Source organism: Neomonachus schauinslandi, chromosome 5 (genome assembly GCF_002201575.2).
Source record: "Neomonachus schauinslandi chromosome 5, ASM220157v2, whole genome shotgun sequence".
Classification (NCBI taxonomy): domain Eukaryota; kingdom Metazoa; phylum Chordata; class Mammalia; order Carnivora; family Phocidae; genus Neomonachus; species Neomonachus schauinslandi.
The window spans coordinates 77,662,062-77,676,509 of NC_058407.1; the positions used below are offsets into that span (position 1 = coordinate 77,662,062).

The 14,448-nt window shown below is 37.7% G+C and overlaps 1 protein-coding gene across 1 annotated transcript in view; it reads right to left on the bottom strand.

The window, feature by feature from the left end:
* The window catches only part of CCDC91 (coiled-coil domain containing 91), a 284,867-nt gene that overhangs the window by 17,389 nt on the left and 253,030 nt on the right, over positions 1-14,448 (bottom strand). The gene's annotated exons all lie outside the window — the stretch shown is intronic.

Consider the following 14,448-nt stretch of genomic DNA (forward strand, 5'->3'; position numbering starts at 1 on the left):
TATTATTGTAAAGGTATTATTATTATACTAAAGATATCATTATTATTATTATTACAAAGTAGGTGGGAGGAAACCTTGGCGGTGATGGGTATGTCTATGACCTTAAGGGTCGTGATGGTTTCATGGGTATATACTTACTCCAAACTCTTTGAGTTGTAAACATTAAATACGTATAGCCTTTTACATGTCAATTATAACTCAACAAAAAGAAGAAAGAAGAAAGAAAGAAAGAAAGAAAGAAAGAAAGAAAGAAAGAAAGAAAGAAAGAAAGAAGGAAAGAAAGAAAGAAGGAAGAAAGAAATAGAAATGATAGAACTATGAAAAGAAGGGAGGCCCCTGTTCATCTCTTCTTGACCAACTCTTCTATGGAATCCTCTGAAAAGGTGGTAGTGACACAGCGAGGAGAAGGAAGGAGAACTATATCTAGGGGAGTAGCAATCAGGGATGATTCAGAAACAAATATAAAATAAAAAATCTCTTTCGTTTACTAAATATACCATAAGGAGATAACTCTTAATGGGAAGAAAAACCTGATTACTGGGTCATTTATGGAAAAGGCACTGCTGCCTTCATAATGCAGTTATCTATTTTCTTTTTGTGTTCTAGAAGGCGCCATTCCATTACAGCTACACCAAATTTCTTTATAAACAAACCTAGATGCGAACCATCAGCCAAGTAAGGGATGCTCAGTGATTCTTTAATCACAGCATATTGCAGAGTTACTTCCTTTTCCTAATTTCTGTTTCTATGAATAATTTACACAGTTGTGCAACACGCAGATGACACATGGAAATCAGAATTATTGTTTTTATATAGACCACATTGTTTCTTGCCTGTAAATTGCTTCCAACTGGCTTTGAAAAGAATATTGCTTTATACTGCTTTCAACCCAGGGGAGCTACCTGAAAGCATTTACACCTCAGATTCAGTAGTCTATTTCTGTGCTCCTCCATCTTGCCATTCGGATGGACTATATCAGTCAGTGTTTCTTCTTAGGGAAAAATTCCACTGGGGTACAGGAGAGTTTAGGATTCTTGAGATGAAAAGGTAGAGGCAGAAAATACAAAAACCAACTGTTTGGAAGAAATCTGGAGCATCCTAAAAGTAATCGTAATTAAAACACAGCAGTTTGTAATTATTCTAAAGGGGAAAAAAACAGTAAGAAAGGCTCAAAAATACTAATGTGGTTACCCAAGGTCCTGCCACATTAATTCAAATTGACTTAGATATGATATCCTCAGATGGGCTGAAAACTAATTGGAAGGCTTAAAACAAAAGAAAATGCAATATAATGAGGTGGAAAAAGCAGCGGGTTTGGAGTCACTGGAGTAGGGTTGGTTCTGCCATTGACTAACCGACTGACCTTTGGCAATTCATGGAACTTCTCTGTGACTCAAATTTTGAAACTGCAAAACAGGATACTACCACTTAACCTTGGGTTTAAGGAATGTTTGTAAAGGTTATTTTCTGTTTTCAAACGCTGCTCTCCACACCCTTCTTTCTCTTATTTCCATCCAGTGATAGACAGTCTCTTGCCTCACTTCCGCACCAGTCACCTGCTTCATCTTCCTGTGTATATTCAAATTCTTCCTTAGCATAAGCTTCTGAATTCACTATTTTTTAATATTTCCTGAAGCCAGCATTCAATGTCATTTCAAAAACTTAGCCCATTAGTATACTGATGTTCAGTGTTTCTTCAAATTATACTTCAAATTAAGAAAAAATTGTTCCTCTCATTATCCCTTTGCTGTTCATTTACCGTTTACAACTCCTTGGCTTCTACCATCAGCTAAACTTAATTTGCTATTCAAATGCTTGTTAGAGGTGAAGAGGTCAAACATAAAGGGGCTTATTGAGGTGTCGCTTTGATAAAGTCAGGGTCATCTCTGTAATGGTTTAGAGATACTCTCCCAGTGCTCAGGAATAATGATTGTAATTATGCTTCAGTAGAAGTTCTCAAACTCTATTGTGTATTAGAATCATCTGAAAAATAAGTTTAAAATGAAAATTTCTGAAGCCTGCTTTAGAAGATTCTGATTTGGTACATTTAGGTAGAAAACCAGGAATCTGCATTTTTAACGAGTATCCCCAGTGATTCCAATGCAGGTGAGCCACAGACTCCCAAAGTGCTCCTAGAGATTATGTAGGCAATTCCAAGAGTAATCTGGAGTTTTGAATCCTTGTGGCTTTAAAAAAGAATATTTTATAAAGAAAAATATTTGCAAAAGGATTTTTTATATTAAAAAATGTGATGTCTGTCATCAGCGCACAGACTGGAGTTTGGATGGTAGTTTGTTCACGTGATTCCAGCATGTCTTAGAGAAGTTAACCAGTTTTACATTTTTAGTATGTAGCATAACACCATTAGCCACTGAGGCAATGCATGTAAAATAAAACACCTTAGTCATGAAAAGTATGATAGAAACATATTTAATAATTATCTCTTTAGTATTGATAATTTCAAGAGCTAGATTATTCAACTAAATGAAGAAAAGCTAAGCCCAGGTTTTCCATTAATTAGTGTTTTCACCCACAATAAGTACAAAGGGTATGTTTGTCAGCACCCAGGGGCAAACCTAGGCCAGAGACAGACTCAGGTGCAACCAAGAAACATCTATGTGATTGCTTAGCAGTTTTCTGGCATTCACAGTAATTTAATAGAATCTCACTTGATTCAGTACAAAGAATTGCCACTACAATGTAATACAATGTATAAATAAAATTTAATGGCAATTTTTTTTTCTTATTGCACTAATTCATTTCAGACAACTTCAACCCATCCTTCAAGAGAAAGAAAAGGAAAATTACCAGTTATAGACTAGCTGGAAGTGAATTATGCGCTTTTCCTATGATCTGGGAGCTATTTTTTATTCTGTGCAAGATAGTAGCAGGTAGACCACAACTGCCCTGATTATAAATGTATTCTGTCTGGATTTTGGAATTTAGTGAAAGATCCCCTGAAGACTGTGGTGACTTGTATCTTTCTCTCTCTGCCCCTACCCATTCAAATGTAGATATATATTTATAACATTCATATAGACTGAATTCATGACAATGCAGGACATACACACCCAATGTGTGCGTGCATGTGTGTGTGTGTGCGCCCACACACGCGCCCCATTTTCAGATTAACACATACTTTTGGCAAGAGAGAAAGTTTTTAATCCAATTTTCCAACTTTGAGTGGTTAAACATAACCCTGGGAAGTAGTTTTATAGCAGTCTGAATGCAAAAGGTTATATCCTCATCGTGTTTGTATCCCTGGTATCTTGTATAGTGCCTACAAACATGAGACACTGGACAAATCTTAATTGTTGTTGAAGCTGATGTGATCTTCTCTGGAACAAGACCCAGGTAGGTCTTGGTAAGATATTCAAGGAAGTAATAATGTAAAATAATGTAAAGGCCAGACTTTCTCCTGAGGTTTGTTGTATCTTGTCTAGTTATATTAAGATAGATAGACAAGGTTATGTGGCAATAATAGAAACCTCCCAGAACTCAGTGACCTACCCCAAAAAAGGTTTAGTTCTCATTCCGTTAAAATCATTTGTGGACGTAGGAGACCCTCCAAGCCAACTGTCCTTTATTGTGGCAGCTCTGCGATGTAGATCCACAGTGTCAACACAAGGTTGCTGCCCCTGCCACTCAGCATGGGAAGGCAGCTCGGGGCTGGCGGCAGCAGTTAAAAGTTTTGGCCTGGACGCTGTACACATCACTTCTGTGAAGCCCATGATGAAGCCTGTTAGAACTGTGACGCTGCTCCACCTCACTGCCACAGTTTAAGGAAACATAATCTACCCCGTGTCCCAGAAACAGAGGAGAACTGGATAGAATCAGACCAGAAGTCTCTACCATAGCTCCATTTAAATGGTTTCCAAGGAAATACATAACAGAGCAATAAGCTTCTTTTAAGAGGGAAGAAACATAAAGAAAAATAAACAAACTGATGAAGAAACTACTTAATCGTAAGAGAATAACAGATCTTAGATGCTGATGGTGAAGGAGAATTTCAGTTTGAATGCATTTTTTAATCTCACTGAAGCTAACTTTAAAAATCAATGTGAGTTTGTTTTAAAAGAACTTTAAAATGCTATGTAGCTAATATTTTAAAGCAATCTATTTTTTGTTTGTCAATTTATATCTAAATAAAAAACAGAAATAATAATAGAACCTGGGAAGGCTTAAAGGGAAGCTGGTGAAATGCTGTTCTGAGGTAAGTCTTCATTCCGTCACTAAATATATGGTCTACAATCATGGGGACTTCAATTAAAGCAGTTTTCCCTTCCTTTGATCATATACGTTTTTTACTTAAGGAATTCTTAGAAAAATGTTATAACATAATGTAATTATGATTTAAATTCATGCTAGGCCAAAGCTTGAAGTATTGTGCCAATGTCGTTTCTGGTTATCCCAGAATTTCTATAAAATGGTGGCCAGAATTGAGCTGATTCTCTGAGAGTTCTCTAGAATCCTTCATGGATTAAAAAGTGGACTGATCTCAAATCTGACACATAAAGCTGACACAAAGAATTTAGAACTAAATTGTTAACATAATTTATGATAGTTTCTTCCTTAGTCACAGAGGTGTGATCAAACTTACTGGTCCAGCCATTGGAGTTGTCTAGAGATCCTTGAACGGGAAGAAGAAATTGAATGAATTTATAAGTGCAAGCCAAGCCTAAGTTTAACTTTTTTGGTGAAAGCATCTTTAATATCATAATTAATCTTCTTGTATGACTGTCATTTAGGATAGTTTGAAATACCGTCTGTTATGGGAGAGCTCAAATGCAATACTTTCTGTATGGGCTGGACTAGGTCAAGTCTGAATTCCCCTCCAGACCTAGGATTTGATGTGTAGACAGAGCGTGCAATTTTGCAATCTGCCAAGCCAGAAGAGGATTTAATATTACATTCAAAACTGTACTCAAATTGTCAAAAAATGTTTAATAAAATAACATTGCAAATCATACTCAGTCAAACTAGCTGGCAAAAGTAGCATGACAAAATTGAGAAATAAAGCATATGGGACGTAGTGTTATTTACATGTTTTTAGGGCTTACGCTCTGGGTGGCTCGCTATTTACAAGACAGTAGGTTCCACCCTTCCCTTCTGCTTTAGGTTTGAGACAAGGCCAAGCTCTCCATCTGACTTCATATGACTGTGGTCTAGTTCAGATTAGTATTTGTCACCACTCTTCACAGCAAACAGGAATGCAGCAGACTGGGGGAAGAGAAGAGGGGGGAGTGGGGAAGGAAGGGGGGTAAGACTAATCTAAGGGACACAGATTAGACTGTTGAAGGTAAACATACCTGAGACAGTCAACAGTGAAATATGGAGGCTGCACAGCAGTCAGATGCTCACAGTTGAATTTTAGAGAACAGCTGAAGGAAAGAGCATTTTAGAATTCTCAAAATATTTGCTACCACCAGAAGAAAAAGTCATTCAGTAAGGCATTATTATGCTCCCTCTCTGAAGATGTTTTGCAGAACTCTAAGCTTCTTAGAAGCTAATGGGACATCTGGCTGAAAGATGACAGATCATAAATACTTTTCAAATAAATTAAGACATGGTTTCACAGAAGAGAAAAACTATCATTCAGGACAAATGAAGCAATGTAACACACACATTTCTAAAAGCTAAAAAATGACATTCTATCAATATGAAAAATATTAACAAAAAATATTAACAAAAATATTAACAAAAAATAATGATAATGAGAAATTTTAAAGATCATGTAAACAGCACTTTTTTCCCCTTTATGAATATAGAACATAAACTCTTAAGGGCCAGACATTGTTTTAATGGCTTTACATGTATAAACCATCTAACAACCTTATGGAATTTTCTAAAGCAGAGGAAACTGAGGCATGGCAAGGTTAAATACTAAGCTGGTAAATGATGAATGTGAGACTTGAACCCAGACAGCCTGGCTCCATCCTGCATACACTGTGATAAATCATGAAAGGGAAGAAACAAATCTTCTCTCAGTGAAGTTTTGCAATGGGAACAATATTGGGTATTTCCAAATTACTAAATACGTGATGTGATTTCTGATGTTAATATCACTGGTGGGCTATTTCAGTTACAGTTAATAGGTAAAATCTGAGGAAAGGAGCGAGTGATCCTTGGCTCTGTTGTTGTGATCTCTAAGATTTAGAACAGAATTAAATTACACTGTACAGCCATTTCTATTTTTCTATGCTGAAAATGTAAGGTTATAATGCTCATCATGCTATTAAGTTATTGATTTCGACCGACGATTTCCCTTGAGAATTGATTAGAACGTGGGAGAAGATTGAGTTTTTTTGGAAGAACCTTTATTGTTACATTTACATGAGCTCATCTTGCAGTAGCTGATGTCCTGACTTTCTATTCCAGCCGGGCTTTCTTATCAGTTAGCTAGTGTTAACTGTAGGCTACATCACACTGTTAGGTAGTATTGATGTGCTTGAGCTGTGGAACAGAAATCTTTTTCCCACCAGGTAAACAATAGCAATTAAATGGAATTTGGCTTAGAAGGGAAATAATTTTCCCATCACTTCGCCCCATCAGCATAAACCCTAACACTCCAAGAAGCCACAGGGTTTAGTGCGGGCTTTGGTGATGCACCACTCAGCATAATCTGGTTGCCAAGAGGCTGTGCCTCCAGCTTGTACTGAGAAAGATCATCCACATCCTTTCAAGGGAGATATATTACAAAAGTGAATCCAAACAGATTGAGTGGCTAGATTAAATAAAATAGGCGAATGTGGCTGGCAAAAGGAAATATCTCCCCTCTGAAAAGCATGGCTTTGGCATCAGGCGGTCCTGAGTTGGAACTTAGCTTCACAGTTTACAAGCTGTGATCACTGGTGAGTTGCTGAACCTCCGTCAGCTTTGGTTTCCTCTCCTTTAAAAGAACTGTTAAAAGCATTAAGTAGTTGTAATATGTCTAGCACGATGTGTGACACGTAATAGGAGCTCAATAAATTATTTTTAAGTGAAAAGCTACTTCTCAACAAACTCAATGATTGGACGAAGGGTGTGAATAAAATATTTTTGAGAACTCGTAACTAATTAAGACATTCTTTTTCATTAATCAAAAATCCATTTTGGAAGTCTGAATCCTTATTATTCAATTTCTGAATAATGACTAATTTGAATTATTTTTTTAAAAAATCATCACTATTTTTTTTAAGATTTTATTTATTTATTTGAGAGAGAGAATGAGAGAGAGAGAGAGCACATAAGAGGGGGGAGGGTCAGAGGGAGAAGCAGACTCCCTGCTGAGCAGGGAGCCTGATGCGGGACTTGATCCCAGGACTCCAGGATCATGACCTGAGCCGAAGGCAGTCGCTTAACCAACTGAGCCACCCAGGCACCCTGAATTATTCTTAATTGAGTAAACAATGAGGTTATTCAATGTGCTTAGTTTTTAAAATGAAAGTCATTTTGATCCTCATCACTCTCAAAAGCAAGCCAAGACTGATTCCATAGTAGTTCCTCAAATTTAGGAGACGAGTTTCTGATTTTGAGGATAATTTTGGCCAAAGATCAGAGAAATCCCTTCTACTTGCAGGCACTAAACTAGAAATGTTCCTAGCTCCAAGAATCATACATTAGTCAGAAGGGTTACTCAATAAGGTCTCTTTTACCCTTTACTCATGATAAAATTAAATAACATATTAACAGCACGGAATCCCAGCCTTTTACTAGTGACCTATCTTTCCTTAGAGTGTTTCACATGCCTTTGTACTGGTGACATGCATACTCCCAATCTTAAAAAGGGTGGAAGGAAACAAATTTGACTATGTTAAAGATCAGGGGAAATAACCTGGTCATGGCTTCTTCCCTGGAAAGGGAATGTCTAGATTCACTCTCTCCAATATGGTAGCTACTAGTCACAGGTGGCTATATACATTTAAATTTAAATTAATTAAAGTAAAATAATTTAGTTTTCTCAGTCACATTAGCCACATTTCAAGTGTTGAAGAGTCACATATGGCTAGTAACTACCATACTACACAATGCATATATAATATACAGTTTCCATCATCTCCTTAAGTTCTGTCAGGAAGCATTGTTAAGTGATTGACAGTAAAGGTATCCAATTATACTTTTTCTTTCTCATTGAGCATACTCAGATACAGGCTTCCTCTTTTATTTTCTTATTCTTTTTTTTTTTAAGATTTTATTTATTTGTCAGAGAGAGAGAGAGAGAGCACAGGCAGGGGGAGTTGCAGGCAGAGAGAGAAGCAGCCTTCCCGCTGAGCAGGGAGACTGACGCAGGACTGGATCCCAGGACCCTGGCATCATGACCTGAGCCAAAGGCAGACGCTTAACTGACTAAGCCATCCAGGAATCCCTTATTTTCTCTTATTCTTTAAGAAGTTTGTAAAAAAATACTTCGAGCCCAAAATGTAAGACCGGAGACCATCTTGTACCTTTACTCCCATCCTTGTTTTGACTTACTTCATGGGAATGGAACTGCTCCAACCTCGTAGTCCCATGTTCTCGATTTCATAAAGGAATGAAGCATGGCCACCTGACAGTGATCTCAGCTTGTTGAAGCAAACTTGATTGCCCAAGGGTTAACCGACACATTCCATCTCTCAAGTATTTCTATTAGCCAATTGAATATATGCTAATTAGAATAGCTATTCAGCAAAGGACAGGCTGAAACTGAAGCCAGGCAGTAGGTAACGAGATGGCTCTTTTCTTTCTTACTGCTCCTGTTTGGAATCTCTTGGATTTTGCCATTTCCCTTCCCTCATGATACCAATCCCATCTTATTTATGCTTCCTTCCTTGTTATTTGTCAGTGTGCACCCTAATGGTGGGATTAGTGATGCCACCTGGCAAGGAGAAAATACACTTTTCATGAGGGCTCAGAAGCCCGTCTCTCCTCCCTAGAAGACTTATCAAGGCTGAGAAAATGTTGGTCCTTTGTGCCCCAAGCCAGGGCTATTCCTTCATTACCCCGTACCTACATCCTATTTACTACACCTCAACTCAGTCAGAAAAAGCACAGCATAGCCTGAAGCTGCATATTCTTTTGTGGTATACACAATTCTGTATGAAAAGATTTATGATTACCTCAAGGAATAGAGGAGGGAAAAGGGGTACCTTTTCTATTTCCACTTTTCCCACCATCACGAATAAAATTCCCAACCAATCTGGAAAGGATTATATAAGAAACTGTGGATGTTTATAATGTTGAATTCTGTTCCACAATAAACCTTCAAGAAGAGACTCTCTGCTTGGCAAAGTAAGTAAGAGTAAAGAGAAGCAGGCCGATCAAAGTTGAAGCCCAGTAGAAGAAAAGAGGGTGGAAAAGGAACGAGTTGGCTCCCAGGTTACAGACATACCCAATGGAGACTTGCAGGTCTCTTAGCCATTCATTTACCAACTTTCTCCTTGTCTTCAACCAAGTCTTGCTTTTACCATCTGTACCTCATCCTGTTAGGGTCCCTGCCCCAGTGACCAAAACCACAACTTACGATTTGATTCTCTTCCTACACATTGTTTATGTTCTTAGCCTCCAAAGTGAAATTATGAATGCATTTTCCCAGAGAGACATTAGTTGGTTCAATAAATTTAGGTCTCAGGAGATCATGAGCTGTAATGTGGTGAAGTGATTATTTGGAAGCAAGAACAGAAGAAGCAAGGGCTCACTGAGGAGACTATTTCAAAAGTCCAGGCAAGAGATGATAAAGGCTTTGGTCAGGGAGGTAGTAATGAAATGAATGGGAAAAAGTAGATGGATTCAGGAGAAACCTTCCAGTGAAGCTGACAGGACTGACTTTAAGTAGGGAGTGAGGGAAAAAAAAAAAAGAGAGAGAAATGGGGGAGATGATAACTGACATTCATTGAATGGGAAATATTACAAAAGACAGAGAAAAGACCTCTCTGGGTGCCAGAGGTGGGCAGGTAGCGATGAAGAGCATTGGTTTTACTAAGTGAAGTACTACATCCAAATGGAAATATTAAGTAGGTAGTTGGATATAGAGCTCTGGGCTTCAGAGAACTGGGCTGGGGACATTTTAGCATACGGACAGTATATAAAGCCATGGAATCAGATGAGATCATGCAGAAAGAGAGAATAAAATAAGGAGGGCACTGGCCCTGTTACATTTAAGGTTAAGGTCTATCTAACACTGCATTATGGGTTATATAGAATTTTTAGACTAGCCGGGTAGACTACTTAATGTGTGTAATAGAGAGTATGCATTTCAAATTATAAGGAATAGGAAGAAAACACTTCTGTGAACACAAGATTTCTTCATGTGAGGAACTGCCAGCATTAACAAAGGGTTATATTGGTAGATTACTGGGACACTTTGAAAAAATTTCGTTATATATAAAAGGGAACGAATCTTACTCTTTGACAACTGTAGCTAGCTGGTTATTTATCTGGATTGCTTAGAAACAACAGACCAGAGTTTTCTAAAAAGTCTGATGTGATATTTCTACCTAGTTTACTTCATTTTATAGAACTGCTGCCGACCTGCCAATTTTTGATAAAAAGTGTAAAAGTCTTTTCCCTGCTTTCTGAGACAAAAAAGAGAAACGTGTAAGAAAAATAAAATACGTGTTGCTTAGCTTTAGCAATCGCAAAGCTCATGAACATAAAAAATATTGGTTTGCCTATAAAGTTATAACATAGAATCAATTTTAAAGAATAGCTCACTGAGACAATAAGTAAAACTGTACTAATTGAATCATTGTCTAACATGTTTATAATTTAAATTAAACATTTACATTTGGGGCAGTTATGGAAAGCAGGCGAAAAGAAAGATACAAACAGAACACAGGAAAAATGTTTCAAAGAAGGTAGTGCCTTCCGCAGTGTCCAGCAGATACTAACATTTTACAGAACAGTACCAACACAGAAGAGCAAAAACTCAAAACGCATTACTTATAGGTCTTGCCACAAGGAATTTTCTATAATCTGTCTCAGTATCTGAGCTGTGTTGAAGTCGGTAATTTGTACATTCCGTGGCTTCAGATTTTTCTTTTTAAATCAGCTCCCAGACTTCTGAGAACTGAATGCTTGCCAGGACTGAGTCAAGTTTTCCTACCTTTTGAATGAGTTTGTTTCTTGATTTCTGTGTATTTCTCAAAAATACAAGACCAGTTTATATCACAACTGGGAGTCAGAGGTGGATTTTAAAAGCCTATCACAGATATTTCTTGGCTTCTGTGATCAGAAAGACTCTCATACCACATTGCTCTGGATGTTCCCCGACCTGACCCACTCCCAAACACCTCCCTTCTCCTCTCAACCACAACCCCAGCTGGGCCCTCTGAGTCTTTTACTCTCGATCACAGAATCCTGCGCGTACAATCTCTTCTCCCAACTTTCTTCCTCCATTCTTTTTGTAACTGAAACCTGATGGACCAGGACCAGTGAGTTTAATACTTACCCTACGGCCCTCTCAATGGAAGGTTGTTTCTTACTCTTATGGCCAGGCACCTCTTCGAACCATAAGAAATTATTTCACACATCATTTTTCAGATGTGCTTCCCGATTCACACTCTTAGAAGATTTTCTAAATTGGGGTAGCACATTTCTATCAATTGAGCACCATTCGAGTTGCTATGATGTAGTGATTTAGTCATTCCAGTAGCGTTTGGAAGTACAGAATTCACTTTAGAGCATTTAGAAGTTTTGTTGAGTCATAGAAGGCTGGTTACCGTTTCATAAGAGGCTAACTTTCCTACAGAACCCTCATTTAGAAATACAGCAGTTTTGGCTAATCCTTTAAATTAGCAGTTAGAATCTACTAGCTCGGAATTAGTTGACTTATTATATTACAAGTGCAGTGATTGGTTGCTTGACTGAGATTTATTGTATTACAAATGCAATGATTGATTGCTTGATTGATTTAATTATTTATGAACTCACAATTATACAGGAAGTCCACACCACAGGCTAGGTACCATGGAATGCCCTCAAGACACAATAAACCCAAAACAGAGGCGGGTTCTCCCTTTATGAGGAAGGATTGTATACAAAAATAAGAACACAAATTATTAATTAAAATGACAATTATAAAAACATTAAAAAATAAAACCAAATATTTAAAAAATAAAATAAAAATGACAGTGCAAAATATTATTTACTTCTATAAGTACTCCACAGGGAAAGCCGAGTATGAAATGTGCAGGGTCGGGGGAGGTAAAATTTAAAGGGAATCAACTTGTGGAGAACGGATGCTTCTGAGAAAAAGAAAACCAAAAACTAGAGGATAGCAAAGAACATTTTACCAGCGTTTTTCCTTCTGTTTATATAGCAATGATTGATGCCCAAGCAGCCCCTGCATTGTGGCAGATTAGGTGTATGAAAATGTGTTTATTTTTCAATTAAATAAAGGGAACAGTTTTAGTTTTGCCTGGCTTAAAACAATTCTGGAAGTCACAGCTGGGAGTTCTCATATAGTTTCTGCCCACTTAATATCATGCTGGTGGTGATGCTACGAGTAAGTGGCCCATGGACTCCGAACACGTTGGCTTTCTGCTTCTTGTTAGTAGAGTCTTTGGATCCACAGTAGAGTTGTTTGCCAGTATGTAAATAGAAGCCTTGGAGCCGAGTGCTTTGATCTGACTCTCCTTTTTCTCTTTGGAGTTTTAGAAATATTTTCCAGGTTTTTATATATGGCTTTTTTTTTTTCTTGTTCAGGATTTAATATGCAAAAGCTATATTTTTAAGTAAGTGAATAGATAATTCTTTTGCTTTTATTGTTCTTTAAAGCATAGATAACGTTTCCTGATTCTGTTCAGTTTAACTGCCAGATTAAAAATGAAGTTATAATTATAGATCCTTGACTCAGTGCAGAATAACACCAATCATAGAGACATTGTTCTGGTTTTGATTTCAAAGTAATCACTGAGCAAGGCTCCTCTGAATTGGAACATGAATCAGCATTTAGCAAGGCTGAGTTTAAACCTCTACTCCAGATACTGAGTGACAGAGGACTTCTAAATAGGGCACTGTTTGTTCATAGTTTTAGGTATCTGTGATTTACTTGGCTTTGTTAGACAATAGGGGCTTTGGTTCAGTTATATTTTTAACATTCCTTAAAATAAATCAAAGAGTGTTCCCATTTTGGATGTGGATCAGTATGGTGGAGGAAATGAAGAATTTACAAGTGCCGAGTGTCCAGAGATTATGCACTGCGGGCTCTGTGCTGGATTGCCTTGATTAATACTCTTTTGGTTGCACGGAATAGAAACTGGCTCTGGCTGGCTTAGAGGAAAAAAGTAAGTGGTGTTGGCATACTGGAAGAATATTTGGGTATCTCATCGAATCCAGGACTCAGGCAAAGCAGGGATCAGGGGACTTCTGACCTCAGAAGTTCCTGTGTCTGTCTCCCTACATAAAGTAGTTGAAGGGCCTTACTAGATGATTCTTCACAGGAGGCCCAGTGGGGTCCGGTCTTCACTTGTGGATCAATCAAGGTCAGAGGGGCTGGATAATACCGTTTAACCAATTGTTTGTGGGCAGTCACACCTGTATTTTGTGGGCCATTCCCAGAGAAAGGGGAATTATTGTGAACTGGTGGCCACGCTAGTAAGGTCTACTGTATGGAGCATTTTAAAAGCCTAATTCAATTTTCACAAAAAGCCTATAAAAATCACTATTTCTACCTCACATAAAGAAAACTGAGACTCAAATTGGTTAGGCAACTTTCCCAACATTCCACAGTTAGAATGTGGCAGAGCCAGAACTCCAACTAGGTTTTTAAGGGGGGGTAGTCTTCTTAAGATTAAAATATAGTGAGGAGAGTACATGAAGTAGAGTTCCAGATATCTTCTCATAGAGAGAATACCAGCTATCTCCAGTGTACTAGAAAGAGTAAAACTCCGTGTTGAAAGCTGTGGGTTGAATTCCAACTCCACCTGGTCATCGTGGGCAAGTAAACACCTCTCCACTAATAAATGTGGATATATCATCTCCTTCACTAGATACTGTAACTTTATAGGGTCACTGGAATAACGTGAAAATACTTGGCACAAAGAAGATACTCATTTGGGGGGAGGGAGAACTTTTCTATTAATGAACCTCAAGGATGCTATTAAAAATGGAGTCACAGTTTGAAAATGGCTTTATCATTCCAAAAATCTAACTGCTGTCTTACTCTCAGCCTTTCAAATGGTGCCTTATACACTTAAAAATAAAAGTAGAAAATGCTACATAAAAAGAGTTAAGAAAATCATACAATAGGCAAAGAAAGTTTTAGACACAAAACATTTGACTACTTTTCTTTGAGACTCTGGGCTCACATTTCAGGGAAAAACTCTCACCTTTAGTCACGGCACAATATTTAAGCATTTAATTCTCTCAGCGAATATGGCCTGAGATGGTCTAAGTCCTTTTGATAACCAGAGAAAAAAAGAATAGTTCTCAATGAGATCTATAACTTGAACATCATTGAAACAGATAATCAGCTAATTCAGTTTGGAAGGA